General features: G+C 43.7%; 1 protein-coding gene across 1 annotated transcript in view; it reads left to right on the top strand.

Annotated features, from left to right (window-relative positions):
* The window catches only part of LOC126473665 (fatty acyl-CoA reductase wat-like), a 242,926-nt gene that overhangs the window by 39,709 nt on the left and 183,647 nt on the right, over positions 1-19,570 (top strand). The window lies entirely within an intron of this gene.

Genomic DNA, 19,570 nt, shown 5'->3' with positions numbered 1-19,570 from the left:
GCGCTTTTTTTTAGTCCGTGTTCTTACATTTCATGTCGGTCTTTTCCTCAGTCACGCCATTTAGGGTTTCGGCAGCTGATTTTCCTTCTTCCGCTAATAAATGTTGTGTTTCGAATGCAGTCCTGTCGCTGAGAACCTCAGTCACTGTCCTAAACTTCATGTTGCTGTTTTTGGAAGCGGGACATAGATGAAAAAAAGTATAAGAAGAAAGTGTAACTGTTCAGTTAGCTGCCGGCCGGTGTGGCCGTGCGGTTCTGGGCGCTTCAGTCTGGAACCGCGTGACCGCTACGGTCGCAGGTTCGAATCCTGCCTCGGGCATGGATGTGTGTGATGTCGTTATGTTAGTTAGGTTTAAGTAGTTCTAAGTTCTAGAGGACTGATGACGACAGATGTTAAGTCCCATAGTGCTCAGAGCCATTTGAACCATCAGTTAGCTTTCTTTTTGTCGCTCACACATCTCTATTGCACCTGCAGTGTAAAATCAGTGATAATCAACACGTTAATCGTAGCATAATGTGATTCGGAGCATAAACAGTGAAATGGATAAATTTGAAGAAATTTTTACATTGAGAGGACTAAGTATTTTTATCAAATTAGACAAAACATCCCAGTTGCTTCGTTACCTTTCGCATAAATGGCAGTTTTACCGACGGCATCAAACAATAATCAGATGAAGGTTGATTTGAATATCACACCTGAGTTGACTGTGCTCTACTGGATAAGCTGTGTCCTTGCCGACCTACTATGTCTACATCTACATACTGACATCGCAGACCATCATACGGTGCGTGGCGGAGGGTACCGTGTGTCACACTTAGTATCTCATATCTCCGTGGCCCGTGCGCGAAGGTACGTTGGCGACAGTGGAATCGGTCTGCAGTCAGCTTCAAACGCCACTTCTCTAAGCTTCCTCAACAATGTTTCACGAAGGAAACGACATTGTCCCTCCAAGGATTCCCATTTGCTTTCCCGAAGACCTCCTTAATATTTGTGTATTGTTCAGATCTACCAGTAACAAATCTAGCAGCCCGTCTTTGAATTGCTCCGATGTCTTCCATTAGTACGACCCAGTGGGGATCCCAAATGCTCGAGGAGTAGTCAAGAATGGGTCGTACTAGTGTCCTGTATGCGGTCTCCTTTACAGATGAACCACACTTTCCTAAATTTCTCCCAGTAAATCGAAGTCGACCATTAGCCGTCCCTGCTACTGTCCCTACATACTCGTTGCACTTCGTATTGCTTTGCAACATTAGGCCATGATATTTAAACGACGTGAATGAGTCAAGCGGCTCTCTACTAACCCCATATTCGAACATTACGGATTTGATTTCCCTACTCATCTGCGTTACTTTATATTTTTCTACATTTAGAGCATCACACGAATGAGAAATTTTGTCTAAATCGTCTTGTATCGTCCTACAGTCAGTCATGTCGATACCTTCCTGTACACCACGGAAACATCAGCAAACAGGCGCAGACTGCTGCTCACCCTGTGCGCCGTATCATTTCTGTGTATAGGAAAGAACAGCGGTCCTATCACACTTCCATGGGACACTCCTGACAATGCCCTTCTCTCTGACGAACACGGTCCTGTTACTCAAGAAGTCCTCGAGTAGCATATCTTGGAACCTGTTGCGTATGGTTCAAATGGCTCTCAGCACTATGGGTTCAATGGCTCTGAGCACTATGCGACTTAACTTCTGAGGTCATCAGTCGCCTAGAACTTAGAACTAATTAAACCTAACTAACCTAAGGACATCACACACATCCATGCCCGAGGCAGGATTCGAACCTGCGACCGCAGCGGTCACGCGGTTCCAGACTGAAGCGCCTTTAACCGCACGGCCACACCGGCCGGCAGCACTATGGGACTTAACATCTGAGGTCATCAGTCCCCTAGAAATTAGAACTACATAAACCTAACTAACCTAAGGACATCACACACTTCCATGCCCGAGGCAGGATTCGAACCTGCGACCGTAGTGGTTGCGCGGTTACAGACTGAAGCGCCCAGAAGCGCTCGGCCGCTCTGTGGTACAGACTGCCTGAAGTTATACTTAGGCGTACAGTTACAGAACACGCGAGTAAATATCTGAGACAGAAAAACGTGCACGAAATTTAAGAAATGTTCTACTACAAAAACGCAGAAGAAGCTAAATACACTCCTGGAAATTGAAAAAAGAACACATTGACACCGGTGTGTCAGACCCACCATACTTGCTCCGGACACTGCGAGAGGGCTGTACAAGCAATGATCACACGCACGGCACAGCGGACACACCAGGAACCGCGGTGTTGGCCGTCGAATGGCGCTAGCTGCGCAGCATTTGTGCACCGCCGCCGTCAGTGTCAGCCAGTTTGCCGTGGCATACTGAGCTCCATCGCAGTCTTTAACACTGGTAGCATGCCGCGACAGCGTGGACGTGAACCGTATGTGCAGTTGACGGACTTTGAGCGAGGGCGTATAGTGGGCATGCGGGAGGCCGGGTGGACGTACCGCCGAATTGCTCAACACGTGGGGCTTGAGGTCTCCACAGTACACCGATGTTGTCGCCAGTGGTCGGCGGAAGGTGCACGTGCCCGTCGACCTGGGACCGGACCGCAGCGACGCACGGATGCACGCCAAGACCGTAGGATCCTACGCAGTGCCGTAGGGGACCGCACCGCCACTTCCCAGCAAATTAGGGACACTGTTGCTCCTGGGGTATCGGCGAGGACTATTCGCAACCGTCTCCATGAAGCTGGGCTACGGTCCCGCACACCGTTAGGCCGTCTTCCGCTCACGCCCCAACATCGTGCAGCCCGCCTCCAGTGGTGTCGCGACAGGCGTGAATGGAGGGACGAATGGAGACGTGTCGTCTTCAGCGATGAGAGTCGCTTCTGCCTTGGTGCCAATGATGGTCGTATGCGTGTTTGGCGCCGTGCAGGTGAGCGCCACAATCAGGACTGCATACGACCGAGGCACACAGGGCCAACACCCGGCATCATGGTGTGGGGAGCGATCTCCTACACTGGCCGTACACCACTGGTGATCGTCGAGGGGACACTGAATAGTGCACGGTACATCCAAACCGTCATCGAACCCATCGTTCTACCATTCCTAGACCGGCAAGGGAACTTGCTGTTCCAACAGGACAATGCACGTCCGCATATATCCCGTGCCACCCAACGTGCTCTAGAAGGTGTAAGTCAACTACCCTGGCCAGCAAGATCTCCGGATCTGTCCCCCATTGAGCATGTTTGGGACTGGATGAAGCGTCGTCTCACGCGGCCTACACGTCCAGCACGAACGCTGGTCCAACTGAGGCGCCAGGTGGAAATGGCATGGCAAGCCGTTCCACAGGACTACATCCAGCATCTCTACGATCGTCTCCATGGGAGAATAGCAGCCTGCATTGCTGCGAAAGGTGGATGTACACTGTACTAGTGCCGACATTGTGCATGCTCTGTTGCCTGTGTCTATGTGCCTGTGGTTCTGTCAGTGTGATCATGTGATGTATCTGACCCCAGGAATGTGTCAATAAAGTTTCCCCTTCCTGGGACAATGAATTCACGGTGTTCTTATTTCAATTTCCAGGAGTGTACGTTAACTTGCCGCTCTGTAGGTGTGTAACAGGCGACAGCTGGAGCTCTGAGCCTAGCCTGTGATGCTGGAGCTGATAAGACGGAAGTGGGGGTTCAAGATCAGCAATTTAACGCGGACTCAGTACCACTGCGTACTTGTACACGCACTTTTAATCGGAGGTAACAGTTGTCTCGAAATAAATAAAAGTCTTGAGTGAATGAACACTGAATCTTGGCATCAGAACTTAGCACTTAAGCAATTAAGCCTAAAAGCTGTCTCTTCAGTTTTTTGACGCCACATCAAATGACTAAGAGCTTGGAGTTTTGGTATGTTGTAACAATGGAATGAACTTACGATACAGATTTTGCTTATAATGATTCTGACGTATCTCATGTAGACTAGCGTTCTCTGCGTGGCCTAGCAGTGTTAGAGAGAGGCAAGAGATTTCAGAACAGGAAACAAGGCGGTCAGCCGATCCCTGGAAACAGGAGAAAGTGTTACGCATCACGTGATGTCGCAGACGAGATTCGGTTTCTCTGCCAACATCTACAGCGAAATATCGAAGTTCGTTTCGCGGTGGAACACGTAGGCAGCGCGAATTGTGTGTGTTGTCTCAGCACTGCATGTGTTATCTCAATTACCTCGTCAACCCGAGTACGAGGTACCTGACCGTGTGAAGATTTGTTGAAGCTTTAATTTTTCACGGAGCTTCTTGTACTACTTGTCATTTTACTATAACGTTGGCGTGAACAACAGTAACAACAAACTAAACATCTTAACGAATGTAAAATGTTAACAACTGCCTCTGATAAACGGCTAAAAACTGATGACCTTAAAATACTGAGACGTGTTTGTTCTTTCATCCATGAAAGTTATTTACCTGTAAAAGTCTGCACTTTTGTACGCACAATTTTTGAAGGTTAACGAATCAAGAGACCAACGAAGCACGGGCCACTCAGGAAACAATAACGTATGACAGATAGTTGTGACCAGCAGATTCACAAGAGTTTACGTGAGGTATTATTTAACAAGAAGATAAAAATTTGATTGAAGCAGTATGTGTTTAGACATGAGTACTCACAAGGCCATATTTTTCATAATAAAGTTTGGTGTATTGTCGTACATTCTTCACTTATTCGTCATCGAAGTTATTTTAATTTAATCATTTTTTTCATTGAAGATAAACCACAAAGTGCGTTATTTCTGGTTCTAGTTTATTTAAAGAAGTTCCGTTTTTCACTCGATTATTTCTATGAGTCTTTTGTCATAACTGCTTCCTGAACTACGTACTGACCATGTTAGCTTTGCCTCCCTAACTACCGCGTTATGTTGCCTGCCCCCATCCTTTGCTCTACCATAATGCATGCAGTTTCTTTTTCAGCTCCACTGTATTTCTTATGGATGAGTTTTGAGGACTGTTTGCCCGTAAACATGCTTGCCGAGCGAGTATTTTACTCTATATATGTAGTCTGCGGTCAAAATGCTGCAACGGAAGGCCAGTAACTTTGGCTGATTGCTGTAATCTTGTCTCACACGACAAATGAACGGTTGAGCTATCGTCTAGACGGTACACGTAAAGGTGACCAGCAGGGATGTAGCCTAATTACTACATACAAAAACTTTGTCGTTAGAAACAATGTGTTTAGATAGTGTGTTGGGATTTCAAAAAAAAATGGCTCTAAGCACTATGGGACTTAACATCTGACGTCATCAGTTCCCTCGGCTTAGAACTACTTAAACCTAACTAACCTAATTACATCATACACACCCATGCCCGAGGCAGGATACGAACCTGCGACCGTAGCAGCAGCGTGGTTCCGGACTGAAGCGCCTAGAACGGCTCGGTCACAGCGGCCGGCGTGTTGGGATTTGACACTAACTCTGATTCGAAATAATTTTTCTCCTATACATTATTTCGAGACCATTTAGGCATTTGTCTAAACATGTCTTTTCAAAATTATCCTGCCATATATATATTTGTTATGCCTAAGGAGAAGAAGAAGAAGAAGAAGAATAGTTGGAATTTTTTTGAAACTCTCATGTAAAAAAAAGAGAACACTAATTTTAGAGAAATTGTCTCTACAGATATGCGTAGGATTGTTGATTTGTGCTATCTTACTAGTCGGGATTGGTTTACAAGTACAACGTACGTACTTAAAGTATCTTAACAGCTTTTTAATGATTATCTGTATTTGAAATACACAATTTTGCATTGTTTCAGTACATTTGCTGAAGAAACATTTGTCTTAGTAATAACAGTCTCTTTTTTTATTATAATAAGTAAACGATTCCGAATGAAAAGAAAATGACACTAATGTTTTAATGTCTACAAATATTACGAGTTATGTTACAAAGGCGATGGCTTCCTTTGCTGATAATCTGTCTAGGAATGAGTGACATTATAGAACCATGATAGTGTGATGATTTGAAGTACATAGGATATCCCTAATTTAATCTAAAAAGACTGAATTCCATTCTACATCGCCCAGTCACGTTAATGTGACCACCTGTAGAAACCCTGAATAACCACGTGTTGCACCGCGAACCTCTGCGAGACGTTTAGGAAGAGAGCCAATGAGGCTCTGGAAGGTATTGACAATGACGTGGAGCCATGCCGACTGCAGTGCCGAAGTCAGCTGCGCCAGGTTTATCGGTTGAGGACCCATGGCGTGTACGGCCTGATCGAGGTGGTCACTCAGATTCCCAACATGGTGTAAAGTCGGGGAGTTTGGTGGCCAGAGGAGTATGGTCTGCTCATCCTCGTGGTCTTCGAACCACGTGCGTACAATGCGAGCTGTATGACACGTCGCGTTGTCCTGCTGCTAAATGCCATCGTGCCGAGGAAAAACAAACTGCCTGTGGGATGTACATGGTCCCTAGGGTGTAGATGTATACTTTTGTTGATCCATTATGCCTTCCAGAATGACAAGGTTACTCAGGGAATCCCGTGAAAACATTCACTAGAACATAACGCTCCATCCTCCGCCCTTTTGCAGAATGTTTGCCTTCAGACGTTCCGCGGCGTACATGCCAACGGTCATCTATCCGATGGAGCACAAAAGAAATTCACCTAAAAAGGTCCCTAACGTCGCTCACTGGGCGGTACTGGTGTGCCAATACCAGCCTTCATCGCCGGTGATCAGCATGGGCGCACGAATCAGGGGGAGGCGCAGACACAGCAACATTCGCTAAACGGTCTTTGAGGAGACCGTGTTGGTGGCCCCTTAGTCTATCTGGGCTGTCAGCAGCTCAGCAGTTGCACGTCTATTCTCCCGTACACATCTCTGGAGCCGTCATTCATCCTTTCACCATGGCCCGTGGTACACCACGGATGCCGCGAAGCCGGTTTTGGGTAGCGCCATTTTGCCAAGCAAGGTATACTTTAACCACGGCGTCACACCAAGGTTTTACAGACTCAGTCATTTCGAAATACTTCCACCCTTGGCCCGAAAACCAATAACCATTTCATTGTGTACGTCAGATAAATGTGATTCTTGAGTTTCTCCCGGCGTATTTGATAATCAAAATATCCACGGGTGTGCTGCCGGTCAATAGTGCCCGTTGGACACTATTGACCGGCAGCACACCCGTGGATATTTTGATTGTCAGATAAATGGCTTCGTTTTCGCATTACGACAATGACTGCACTGTTTATCGCTTCTCCCCCCGCCCTCCCACCCACTCTTTTGCCCCCAGACGTGCTTTATGTACCTTCTACTGCTAGTGCTGCCACTTGCGCCTGTGTTGGTTATCTCGGGTTCACATCGAACTTAGGGTGTCACGTTAATGCCACTGTTCACTGGACCGTGTGCAATACTCGCATTTTCATTGCCTCATTTGTACTCCATTGAGTGAGGAGTGTTTCTATTTGCAGTGTGCTGCAGCACCATAAAGTGGAATCTATATTTCCTGGAGAGGCAGTAAATTCGTGTGCATTAATCCCCGTCTCCATCATTGTTTTCATATAGATGCTTGACTGAGCTAGGAATAGTTCAGCACACAGTCAAACAAGTGTTTGTTACAAATCGGTGTTTCATGTGTGCCATCTCAACACTCTCGAACTTTTTTCTAAACAATACTTTGCAACAAAAAAATCAAATGTTCAGATGTTCGTGAAATCTTATGGGACTTAACTGCTAAGGTCATCAGTCCCTAATCTTACACACTATTTAACCTAAATTACCCTAAGGACAAACACACACACCCATGCCCGAGGGAGGACTCGAACCTCCGCCGGGACCGGCAGCACAGTCCATGAATGCAGCGGTTAATCCCGCGTGGCTACTTTGCAACAAAAAACCTCATATTTCACTAGGCTTTAGAACGCTGCATCCCGGCTCCGGCACAGCTGAGTTGCTGTGACGTAATGGTGTATTGTCGAAGTGCAGCGACCGTCTACTGCTGCCAACAGGGGGGCACTCAGCTGAGTCTTGTACATGCAGACCCAGCTGGCGAAGAACCAGGCGCTACGATCTGAGGTGACGCACAGGTTCTGCAACGTATACCGAGTCCCGAACTCTCATTGCACTGACATTCATCTACCTCTGCATCTGTATTCATAATTTATAAGCCATCGTTTTACTTGTGGCAGAGAATGCATAGCATCAGAATAATTTCCGCCTTTACTATCCTACTTTCGCATCTTATACGAGGAAAAAGGTAGTACGTGCTCCATTGTATACGTCTTTATGTCTGTAATTTTACCTTAGTCACCACCACTTGTATGTATGTTGGTGGCTGTACTCTGCTTTCCTAATCGAATTGGAAAATGAGTTCCCTTAACGACGCTTCTCGTCAAGGGCAACTCCTTTCTCGTATCGTCTCTCACTGGAGACTGTTCAGCATCTCGGTGTTGCTGGCACGATGTAGCCATACTACAGATCTCAACAGAAGTGCCTGAAAGTATAATGCCATATATTTCACTTAACTATGTTACTACACAATATTGAGAAAATTGAAATTTACGTCATGTACTATGGCTCTGTTGATAAGAGTCGTAATAAAAATCAAAAGTTGTAAGAAATAATCGACGACCGGGCACAGTATTTTATTTTGCACGAAACGCGAATTTCAACTTTAAAAATACGTTGTGTGCGTGAAAACCTATCCATTACTTCGCTGACCACAGTAAAGTGCTGGCTGCACACTGCGCCACACAGTCAAATTTTCGTTAATTTAAGGGCAGTATTCCTCACATTCATCGCCGTAAATGTTTATGATTGCTATTCTTTGCCGCGGTTTATGGAAGACTTCACTGATTTACTAGCGGCTTGAGGAGGAGGAGAGGGTGAGGTGGGGGAGTGTCGGCTTGTTTGTGTTTATGTTTACGTTCCCATGAGCCTGTGGCGTCCCGATTACTGAGGACAAGAGCCAAGCCGTCGTCGAGATAAAAACTGTTCGGGCGTTTAGCAAAATCAATTCTTCTCTGACTTTACGTTTGTATAGTGATTCTGCTAAAACGCGAACTTCAGCAAAATCTAAATGCTAACCGCATGTTTCGATATTTTTAGCTACAGCTTACTTCTGTGTTGTTTGAGGCACACGTGAGGTTTTTGCCCATTTAGACGTTCTTTAACTGCTCAGTCTGTCTCCCCTTTTGTACACCCTCTTTCTTGTCTAGAGGACGCAACACCACTACAACTGATGATTCTACAGTGGTTAAAAAGTGTGACCGATCATATCCGAAATATCCGCCGGACTGAAGGCCTAAACTTTTTTCAGGTAGTCATAAAATAAACGCTTAGACCAACCAAAACTGGTTCAGAAAAGTGTACGTATGGGGGACACGTAGAGTAGTTAAAGGACGTCAGAAAGAGCACGAATGATGCGTGCGACTATGATAACCCAGCAAGTCACCTGTAGCAGAACATAGTGAAACATGCGGTGAGGATAAAGACATTGCTAATAGAATTTTATCAGAAACACCATAGTAACGTAAACGGAAGTCAGAGAAGTTGTCCAGATTGGTAACACCTGAACAAATTTAATCTTTATATTACGCTGCCAGCGGCATGGTGTATACGGCATGCATATAAATTTACAGAAGTCTAATAGTGCGCCACAGAGTGCAGGCAGTTACCGGCAGAAGGTCTCAAAAAGTTGATCGAAATGTCAGTTCGAAAGACTGGCAAGAAAAACGCCGTACCCGTTCTCAAGAACTTTAACATCACCGACAACGGCCGCTTCTCTTTTATTATCTTTCAACAATAACACTATTCTGAAACAGATTCATTGCCACAGTGTCGTCCAGCCTGTTATCATGTTGCAATTAGACATTATTGACCGACTCAGAACACGGCATGATTGCCTGGTGGTGACTGAATGGTTTCGCCTATTAGAGCCGTCATCCGACGTGGAGTGCTTGAACAATGACGTGTCACAATGTCGCCAATGCAGCACAGAAATATGTATTCTTCCTAACTGATCGGAAGGTCACAGCCGTTACGCATCCATTGGCGATGAAATGCACTATAGTTTTCAGGTCACAGAATGTCTGACTCATTCGAATTCCTGAAACGTCAAGTTTTTCGTTTGCCATATGAAGATCTCGATTATTACTTTGGTTAAAGAATTACAGTTATTCCTTCGCGAACGAATACCGAAACAACAGGAAACCTAATCATTACGTCCTGAAACGTGTTTCTGTTTGGTTTGTATCGAGCAGGGATGTTTTGTTTTATCTCTGCTCTGCTAATCTTAGTCATTCCTTTACTTTTTCATTTTTTCTTCTTATCGCTGATCTTCATTATACGCTGCATGACTTATTACTTAGACTACCTGTCAACTTTCCATCATTGAATATATTGATGATTTTCGTCTATTTTTTCTTTTTTTATGAATATCTGTTCTTCCCAGAAAAAGTTTGTTTTGGCTAATTAGTACTGTATGCGTTCGTGTACGTGTTTTATTTCGAATGCTGCCATATTTGTTTTCCACTCAGTTTATGGATAGGACCAAAAAACTCACTCGGACGTCTGCATTCTTTTTATTATTCTTACTTTTCTTCTTTTCCCTTTTTTATGGCTCTTCCTATTAAACAGCAAAGCTCTTGTCAATCTGAAGATAGCTTTCAACATCACAAAATTATATTGAGAACAGACGTACACAGAGGTGACAAAAGTCTTGGGATACCTCCTAACACCGCCTCGGACATCCTTTTGCCCGGCGTAGTTCAGTAACTCGACGTAGTATGGACTCACTGGTCGTTGACAGTCTCCTGCAGAAATATTGAGCCTTCTTGCCTCTACAGCCGTCCATAATTGTGAAAGTGTTCCCAGCGCAGAATTTTGTGCACGAACTGAGCTCTCGTTTATATTCTGTAAATGTTCTATGGGATTCACGTTGGGCGATCTGGGTGACCAAATAATTCGCTCGAACTGTCCAGAATGTTCTTCAAACCAATCACGAACATTCTGGACGGTGACATGGCGCATTTTCATCCATAAAAATACCATCGTTGTTCGGGGACTTGAAGTCCACGAACGCAGATGGTCTCCAAGTAGCAGAACATAACTATTTCCAGTCAATGATCGGTACAGTTGTAAAGTAAACACAGCCCACTCTAACATGGAGTCGCCACCAGCTTGCACAATGCCTTTTTCACAAATTGGGTCCATGGCTTCGTGGGGTCTGCGCCATATTCGAACCATATGGTCAGCTCGTACCAACAGAAATCGGGACTCATCAGACCAGGCCACGGTTTTCCTCTTCTAGGGTCTAACAGATATGGTCACGATGCCAGGAGAGGCGGGCAATGCGGGCAATGTCGCGCTGTTAGCAAAGGCACTTGCGTCAGTCGTCTCCAGCCATAACCCATTAACGCCAAATTTCGCAACACTGTCCTAACGGATACGTTCGTTCAACGTCTCTCATTTTCTCGCAGTGTTGTTTGTCTGTTAACGATGAAAACACTAAGCAAAAGCCGCTGCTCTCGATCGTTAAGTGAAGACCGTCGGCCACTGCCTTTACCGTGGTGAGACGTGATGCCGGAAGTTTGGTATTCTCGGCACACTTGACGCTATGGATCTCGGATTAATGAATTTCCTAACGATTTCCGAAATGGAATGTCCCAAACGTGTAGCTCCAACTAATATTCAGCTTTCAAAGTCTATCAGTTCCCGTCGTCCGGCTCTAATCACCGAAGTACAAATGACAGCTCCGTCAGTGCACTGTCCTTTTATACCTTGTGTTCGCAATACAACCGACATCTGTGTATGTGTATATCGGTATCACGTGACATTGTCACTTCGGTGTCATTTAGCTGCTTTGTTAGTCTTTTCCTCTATACTCAGATCGAAGCACTAGTGACTTATCAGCAATGTACACTACAACACACTTTACAATAAAATTTTACCAAGCGTTAAATAATACTAAGAGTTAAAGACAGATCAAGAATAGGCCTCTAAAAATGGAAGAGTTTTATCCGTGGTTCCAAAAATGGGGAGTTGTATGTACAAAGAAACACATTTTCGCGCACATGATGTCGAACTGAAGCCCCATTGAAAGTACGCAAAATATCTTACATTATGAAATCCTGTTGACTCGATCTTTGCTGTTACTACGATTTCTGCTACGCGTATGGAAAGTAAAACTCAGACAGCATAGCCGGCCGAAGTGGCCGTGCGGTTAAAGGCGCTGCAGTCTGGAACCGCAAGACCGCTACGGTCGCAGGTTCGAATCCTGCCTCGGGCATGGATGTTTGTGTTGTCCTTAGGTTTAACTAGTTCTAAGTTCTAGGGGACTAATGACCTCAGCAGTTGAGTCCCATAGTGCTCAGAGCCATTTCAGACAGCATACACAGTCTGGACTTCAAAATCCCTTACTGTAGGAACGCAGGTTCCCCTTTCGATTTGTGTGCCCTAGAGATTGATCAGAGAGAGATACCTCCATAGCTGATGTGCAGCTATAAAGGAATTAAGTCATCTACTGTTTTTAAAACGACCGTACCGGAATTAATGTGGAACCAAACATGCGCCATTTCGCTATGTTGTCAATAAAAATTTCTTTCAGAAAACTACTCCTTTCAAAACCTACACGTATTTCATTCTGAAGTTGATTACATCGCCCACCAGTAAGATCAGAAGGGATTATATTTAAAATATTGTGTTAGCAATCTTCATTCGATCGAATACGAAAAAAAGTTTTTTTCCATGGACCGGTTTACCAAGCTACAGTTTCGCAGCGTGTTATTTTCTAACCTGTTTTTCGTATAATACAACCCACATTCTACTTCGTCTTTCACTTTTTACTATCTAATGGTCGAGGGAAACCAGTCCCAGAATCTGGTAATTCCGTCAATGTTCAGCGTTTCCTTGCCTGTGGAAGATTATAAGCACCTTGCTATAAATTGAACATGCACGCAAAACGTACTTTAACTAATGGTAAATTAAATTATTTTCTTACGCTGTTGTGATACCTGTATGAAGTAACTGTCAGCAATAAACAAACCCTTTCGCTTGTTTATCCATTTATAAAGCCCGTTTATTCGCATCGCTGATACTTGATGAAAATGTCAACGAGTTGTTGATGTAATGATATGGAAAATGTCTGTTCCACCTGCGGATTAATTATACACACTTCAACAACAGTTTTGTATCACCCCTTCATGTCGATGTTCGTGGCTCATTAAACAAAAATTGGCTCCGAGGCAGGCGCATATCCCCAAATAAAATAAAGAAATTGTGTAACAGCATAATTGTATGTTTTCTACTGAGGGTTTTTCACAACACTGTTGAACAGCGTCAGTATGTTGTGGAACGTCCCCTTGCTCGGATGCAAGCTTGAATTCGTCGTGGGGTACCATCGGTGAGATCGCCAACCTAGCCCTGGTCCAAATGGTCCGAGTCTTCAACGGCGATTATGCTTAAGTCGCGCAGAGTACCTGGTCGCTGTTGACGTCCAGAAACAGTTCATTTCAATCGGTCCCACACATACTCGTATTCGACTGGGATCATCTCCGGAGAACAAGCAGGCCACTCCCATCTGTTGATCCTAGAACGCTGAAGAAACAGCTTCACGCGAACAGCACAGAGAGCACGCGAGTTACCATCCATCAAACTGAAATTGTCACCAAAATGTTGACGGTACGGTTCTACTGTTGTTTGAAGAATCTCATCCCTCAACCGTGGAACAGTGAAATTGCCCTCAACGACCATGAAGGATGTTCGGCGGACTTGTGTAATGGTTATTCCACATCCCCATTTCGTCACCACCTTGTAGCACATGTGGAACACAGTGGTGGATGCATTCGATATTACCGGATTGTCACCAATCACGTTGTCTAGCATCCTACGTCCTCAATTATTTGCTGGGTGTATTCCAATCTCTGTCTTCCTGTACAGTTTCTACCCTCTACATCTCCCTCTGGACCACGGAAGTTATCCCCTGATGTCGTAGCAGATATCCTATATCCTGTCCCTTCTTCTTGTCATTGTTTTCCATATGTTCCTTTCCTCGCTGATTTTGCGGAGAACTTCCTCATTCCTTAACTTATAAGTCCACACAATTGTTAACATCCTTCTATTAGCACCATATCTCAAAGGCTTCGATTCTCTTCTGTTCAGGTTTTCCCACAGTCCATGTTTCACTACCATACAATGCTGTGCTCCAAACGTACATTCTCTGATATTTCTTCGTCAAATTAAGATGTATGTTTGATAGTAGCAGACTTCTCTTGGCTAGGAACGACCATATTGTCAGTGCTAGTCCGATTTTTATGTCCTCTTTGTTCCGTCCGTCATTTTGCTGCCTAGGTGGTAGAATTCGCTAACTTCGTCTACTTTGTGAGTCCCAATTCTCATGTTCAGTTCCTCGCTGTTCTCATTTCCGCTACTTCTCATTACTTCCGTCAATTTTCAATCTACTCATAATCCATATTCTGTATTCATTAGACTGATCATTCCATTCACTACATCCTGTAATTTTACTTCGATTTCACTGAGCATAACAATGTCATTAGCGAATATTATCATTGATATCCTTTCACCTTGAATTTTAATCCCACTTTTGAACCTTCGTTTTATTTCCGTCATTGCTTCTTCGATGCACAGATTGAGCAGTAGGTGCGAAAGACTACACCCCTGTCTTACACCATTTTTAATCCGAGTACTTCTTTCTTAGTCTTCTAGTTTTATTGTTCTCTCTTGTTTCTTGCACGTATTGCATATTGCCCTTCTGTCCCTGTAGCTTACCCCTATTTTTCCCAGAATTTCGAACATCTTACAACATTATACACTGTCGAACGCTTTTTTCAAGTCGACAAATCGAACGAAAGTGTCTTGATTTTTCAGTCTTGCTTCGGTTATCAACAGCAACGTCCGAATTGCCCTCTGGTGTTTTTACCTTTCCTAAATCTAAACTAATCATCATCTAACACCTTCAGTTTTCTTTTCCATTCTTCTATATACTATTATTGTCAGCAACTTGGACGCATGAGGCGTTAAGCTGATTTGCTGATAACTCTCGCTTTTATTGGTTCTTCCTATTTTCGGAATTGTGTGGATGATGTTTTCCCGAAAGTCCGATGGTATGTCACCGCTCTCATACATTCTACACACCACCGCAATTGTGGTTTTGTTGCCAGTTCCCCGATGATTTTAGAAATTCTGATAGATTTTTGTCTATTCTTTCTCTCTTAATTGATATCAAGACTTCCAAAGCTCTTTTAAATTCTGGGGTCCTGCCTCTTCCCCGTCGAATCCTGTTTCTTCTTCTATCATGTCATCAGACAAGTGTTCCCCTCGTAGAGGCCTTCAGTGTACTCTCTCCACCTATCCACTCTCTCCACTACATCTAACAGTGGAATTCACAGTTAACTCTTAATGTTACCACCCTTGATCTTAAATTCACCGAAGATTGTTTTGACATTCCTGTACGCTGAGTCCGTCCTTCCGACACTCATTTCTTTTCCGATTTCTTCGCATTTTTCATGCAACCATTTTGCCGTAGCTCCCTTAAAAATGGTTCAAATGGCTCTGAGCACTATGCGACTTAACTGCTGAGGTCATCAGTCGCCTAGAACTTAGAACTAATTAAACCTAACTAACCTAAGGACATCACACACATCCATGCCCGAGGCAGGATTCGAACCTGCGACCGTAGCGGTCACGCGGTTCCAGACTGAAGCGCCTTTAACCGCACGGCCACACCGGCCGGCGTAGCTCCCTTACACTTCCTATTTATTTCGTTCCTAAGTAACATGTATCTTTGCAGTAGTGAATTCTTCTGAACATTTTTGTACTTCCTACTTTCATCGATCAACTGAAGTATTTCTTCTGTTATCCATGGTTTCTTCGCAGTTGCCTTCGTTGTATCTACAGATTTCTTTCCAACTTCTGTGATTGCCCTTTGCTGTTCAGCTGTACCTCTTACTGGGCTATTAATTACCGTAGGACCTATAGCCTCAGAAAACTTCAAGTGTCTCTCTCTTCATTCCTTAGTACTTCCGTATACCATTTCAATGAGCATTGACTCTTCCTGACTAGTCTCTTAAACTTCAGCATACTCTTCATCGTTACTAAATTGTGATCTGAATCTATATGTGCTCATCGGTAAGCCTTAGATGTAATCTAAATGAAATCTTCGCGGCCTCTTCCAAGTATACCTCCTTCTCATGTGATTCTTGAACAGAGTATTCGTTATTACTAACTGATATTTCTCCTCTCTCTTCCCTACTACCAAGCCCATATTCTCCCGTAACCCTTTCTTCTACTTCCTCCCCTGCAACCGCATTCCAACCCCCCATGATTATTAGATATTCATCTCTCTTTGCGTACTGAAATCCCGGTCAGTATCCGCATACACTTTCTCTGTCTCTTCATCCTCAGCCTGCGAAGTCGGCATGTTTACCTTAATTATTGCTGTCGGCGTTGGTCTACTGTCGATTCTGATGAGAACAACCCTATCACTGAACTGTTGACAGTAACTCACTCTCTCCTTTCCGTCCTATTCATAACGAGTCCTACTGTTATACCATTTTCTTCTGCTGTTGATATACTCATCTGATCAGAAATTCTTGTCTTCTTTCCATTTCACTTCACTGACCCCCGCTCTATCTAGACTGAGCCGCTGCATTTCCCTTACAAGATTTTCTAGCTTAACTACCAAGTTCAGCATTCTGACATTCCATGCTCCAACTCGTAGAACGTTAGACTTGCGTTGGTTATTCAATCCCTCTCTCATGGTCATCTCCCCCTTGGCAGTCTTCTCCCAGAGATCCGAATGGGGGCTAGTTCGGGATGTTTTGCCAGTGTAGAGATCATTATGACACTTTTTTCAGTGCAGGTCACATGTCCTGTGGACACACATTATGCATCTTTAATGCAGTGGTTTCCATTGCCTTCTGCACCCTCATAGCGGCGATCATTGCTGATTCTTCCGGCTTTTAGGGGCAGTTTTCCACCTCAAGGGCAAAGAAGTGCCCTGAACTTCAGTCCGCTCCTCCCACCCTTTGACAAAGCCGTTGGCATGGTACCACTAGATCAGAGTTTCGGCCTGGAACCTCTGTTCTATATGATTTCTTGACTATATGTGACAGTGTCCGTTTGTAGTCTACGAGTTGTGTTGACTGTGGTCATCGGGATTGGAGATTCGCATCATGCAATCGTCGCATAACATATTGATGCAGCACGTGGCGTCCTGAAGCCTCTTCGAACTTCGAATTCATTTATGGAACACTCATTCCACGGTGCCTTTGACTCAACACTCATAGATACCGATAATCCTGTGCAGCTGTCGAACGAGGACGACTTGTGTACCTTAAGTCCTCGACGTAACCTGTCACTTGGAACCGATACCATGTTCGCACAACATCACTTTGACTCCTGTGCACGCATCGAGCAAATGGCCTGGTTGACAAACCACCCGAGAGTAACGTAATGATGCAGGCTCGATCTTTGATCGCGACGGTCCTTCGTGGAAGGATGGAATTTCACTCTACTCTTCCACATACGTTGTAACCTTTCCGGAGAATTTTTTAAGAATATTACTTAAGTAGAAATGGGACCAAACGTAATATCGTCTCCACAGAAATATTTAAATAAAAAAATAATAAATGGGAGCCAAACGTAACCTCCCTAGCAATTGAATTTAATGACAATAAAAATAAGAATCGCAATCTGACTCAAGATGTAAGCTCCCACGAAAATGATGAAAAACAATTCAGTGCTAATGAAACTTCAGTGACAATGAAAATTCAATTAAACCGAAATATCGGTCTTTGGCCCTGTGCAAAAAATCAGAATTAATTTCTTACCTCAGTGAAACTGCATGTCAAATTTCTGCTCTTATTGTTGGCCACGGCTTGGAGGAAATGCATTGCAAATAATTTTTTTTTTTGAAATTTAACTGAAACTTTTCTTTAAAGGAAATGGAAGGAGATCGTTAGTTCAATTAAAAGGTTCTTTTGAAAAAAATTGCTTTGAAATCAAAATTATTATTGGGGCGATTATTGCACAAATTAGTTACAGTTAATTTACATTATTAGCTGAGCGCATTTAAAAATAATATACCTCGTCCTGAATCTTGACCAGAATGCCATGTCGACGCCCGCCGACTCCTCACACACAACTGCACTCGACTGCTACTACCGACATACTGCAGTGCTCACAGACTGCCCACTGACAGACTGCTCGCAACTGTACTGCACGACTACTACCGACCGACTACTGGACGCAACTGAACTGAGCTACTGCTACCGACAGAGTGCACTGCACGACGACTACTAGAGTACTGCTCGTAACTCTCGCGCGGTCAAGCGCAGACTAACCACGATAAAAGGCTCTCTGGTCAAAGATTTTATCATGCCTCACCATCGCTGCTACGTTACATACGTGTTTCATAACCCTCCACTGGGGGGGCAAAAATTTGGCAGAGATGGTGAGTCATTTGGACTTGCCATCGCAAGAAATTTTTACAATTTACAGAATATTCAAATGTAGTTCATAAATTAAATGTGGTGCACATGCACCAAGTACAAAATATATCAGACAAAGACAAAATGTGAGTACAAAGCATAGTAGCAAATCAGAAAAATGTATATACAAATTATTTGACAGATAACAAAGTGCACACGCACTGAAAAAATTCTTTAGCATTTTCAGAACAAATAAACAGAATGGCAAAAAATCATGTTGACAAGTGACATGAGTGCACATGCACTGGAGTTAAGGACATATCAGCAAATGACGAAATGTATATACAATGAGTAACAAATGACTGAAGTATTGAACATACAGAATGAGTACAAATCATATTGAAAAATGAGAAAAGTGCACAGGCACTGAAATTCAGTAGAAAACATATTAACACATAACCTAAGTGTACATGCACTGTAGTTCAGAACATATCATTAAAATAAAAATGTATATACAATATAAAAGACAAGAGTGCACATATACTGTACTTCAGAACAAATCGAAAAAAAATGTCTTTAGCATTTTCACAACAAATAAACATAATGGCAAAAAATCATGTCGACAAGTGCCATAAGTGTACTCGCACTGGAGTTCAGCGAATCGAAAAAAAATGTATAACCCATGAACATTCATGATGTTAGCAAAAAATGATCTTCAATATGTGACAAGAAATAGGTTAGGAAAGGGAAGGATTGCATCATGGTTGTAGCACTTTAGATTGCACACAGCTGTTCTGAAAGTCCATATCTTTCCACAGAAGTACAACACCAAGCGACACAATTTGAAGTTCTTTTTCCATCATAATTTATCAGCGTAGCCAAGACACTGAACTGTCGTAGTAATGTTCCATATTTTCATTTTGGCAGTACACTAGGTACACCAAACAGTGGGACCATAATAACGTCTTCATCGCTCACGGTGGTGGACAGCATGTCGTGTCAACACCACGCTCTTACAAGCCACACCAACGTAGAATTAGTGCAAAAACCAAATATAGTGCTCCATGATCATGAGGATGGACAGGACAAATCGACATTCCAGTAATTCAGGGTAGTTAGCTCATAAGGTGAAGGACATTAAGTCACATAATATT

The sequence above is a fragment of the Schistocerca serialis genome, chromosome 4, assembly GCF_023864345.2.
Source record: "Schistocerca serialis cubense isolate TAMUIC-IGC-003099 chromosome 4, iqSchSeri2.2, whole genome shotgun sequence".
Lineage (NCBI taxonomy): Eukaryota > Metazoa > Arthropoda > Insecta > Orthoptera > Acrididae > Schistocerca > Schistocerca serialis.
Note: the sequence above shows the minus strand (reverse complement) of the source record. Positions and strands in the feature narration are given on the sequence as shown.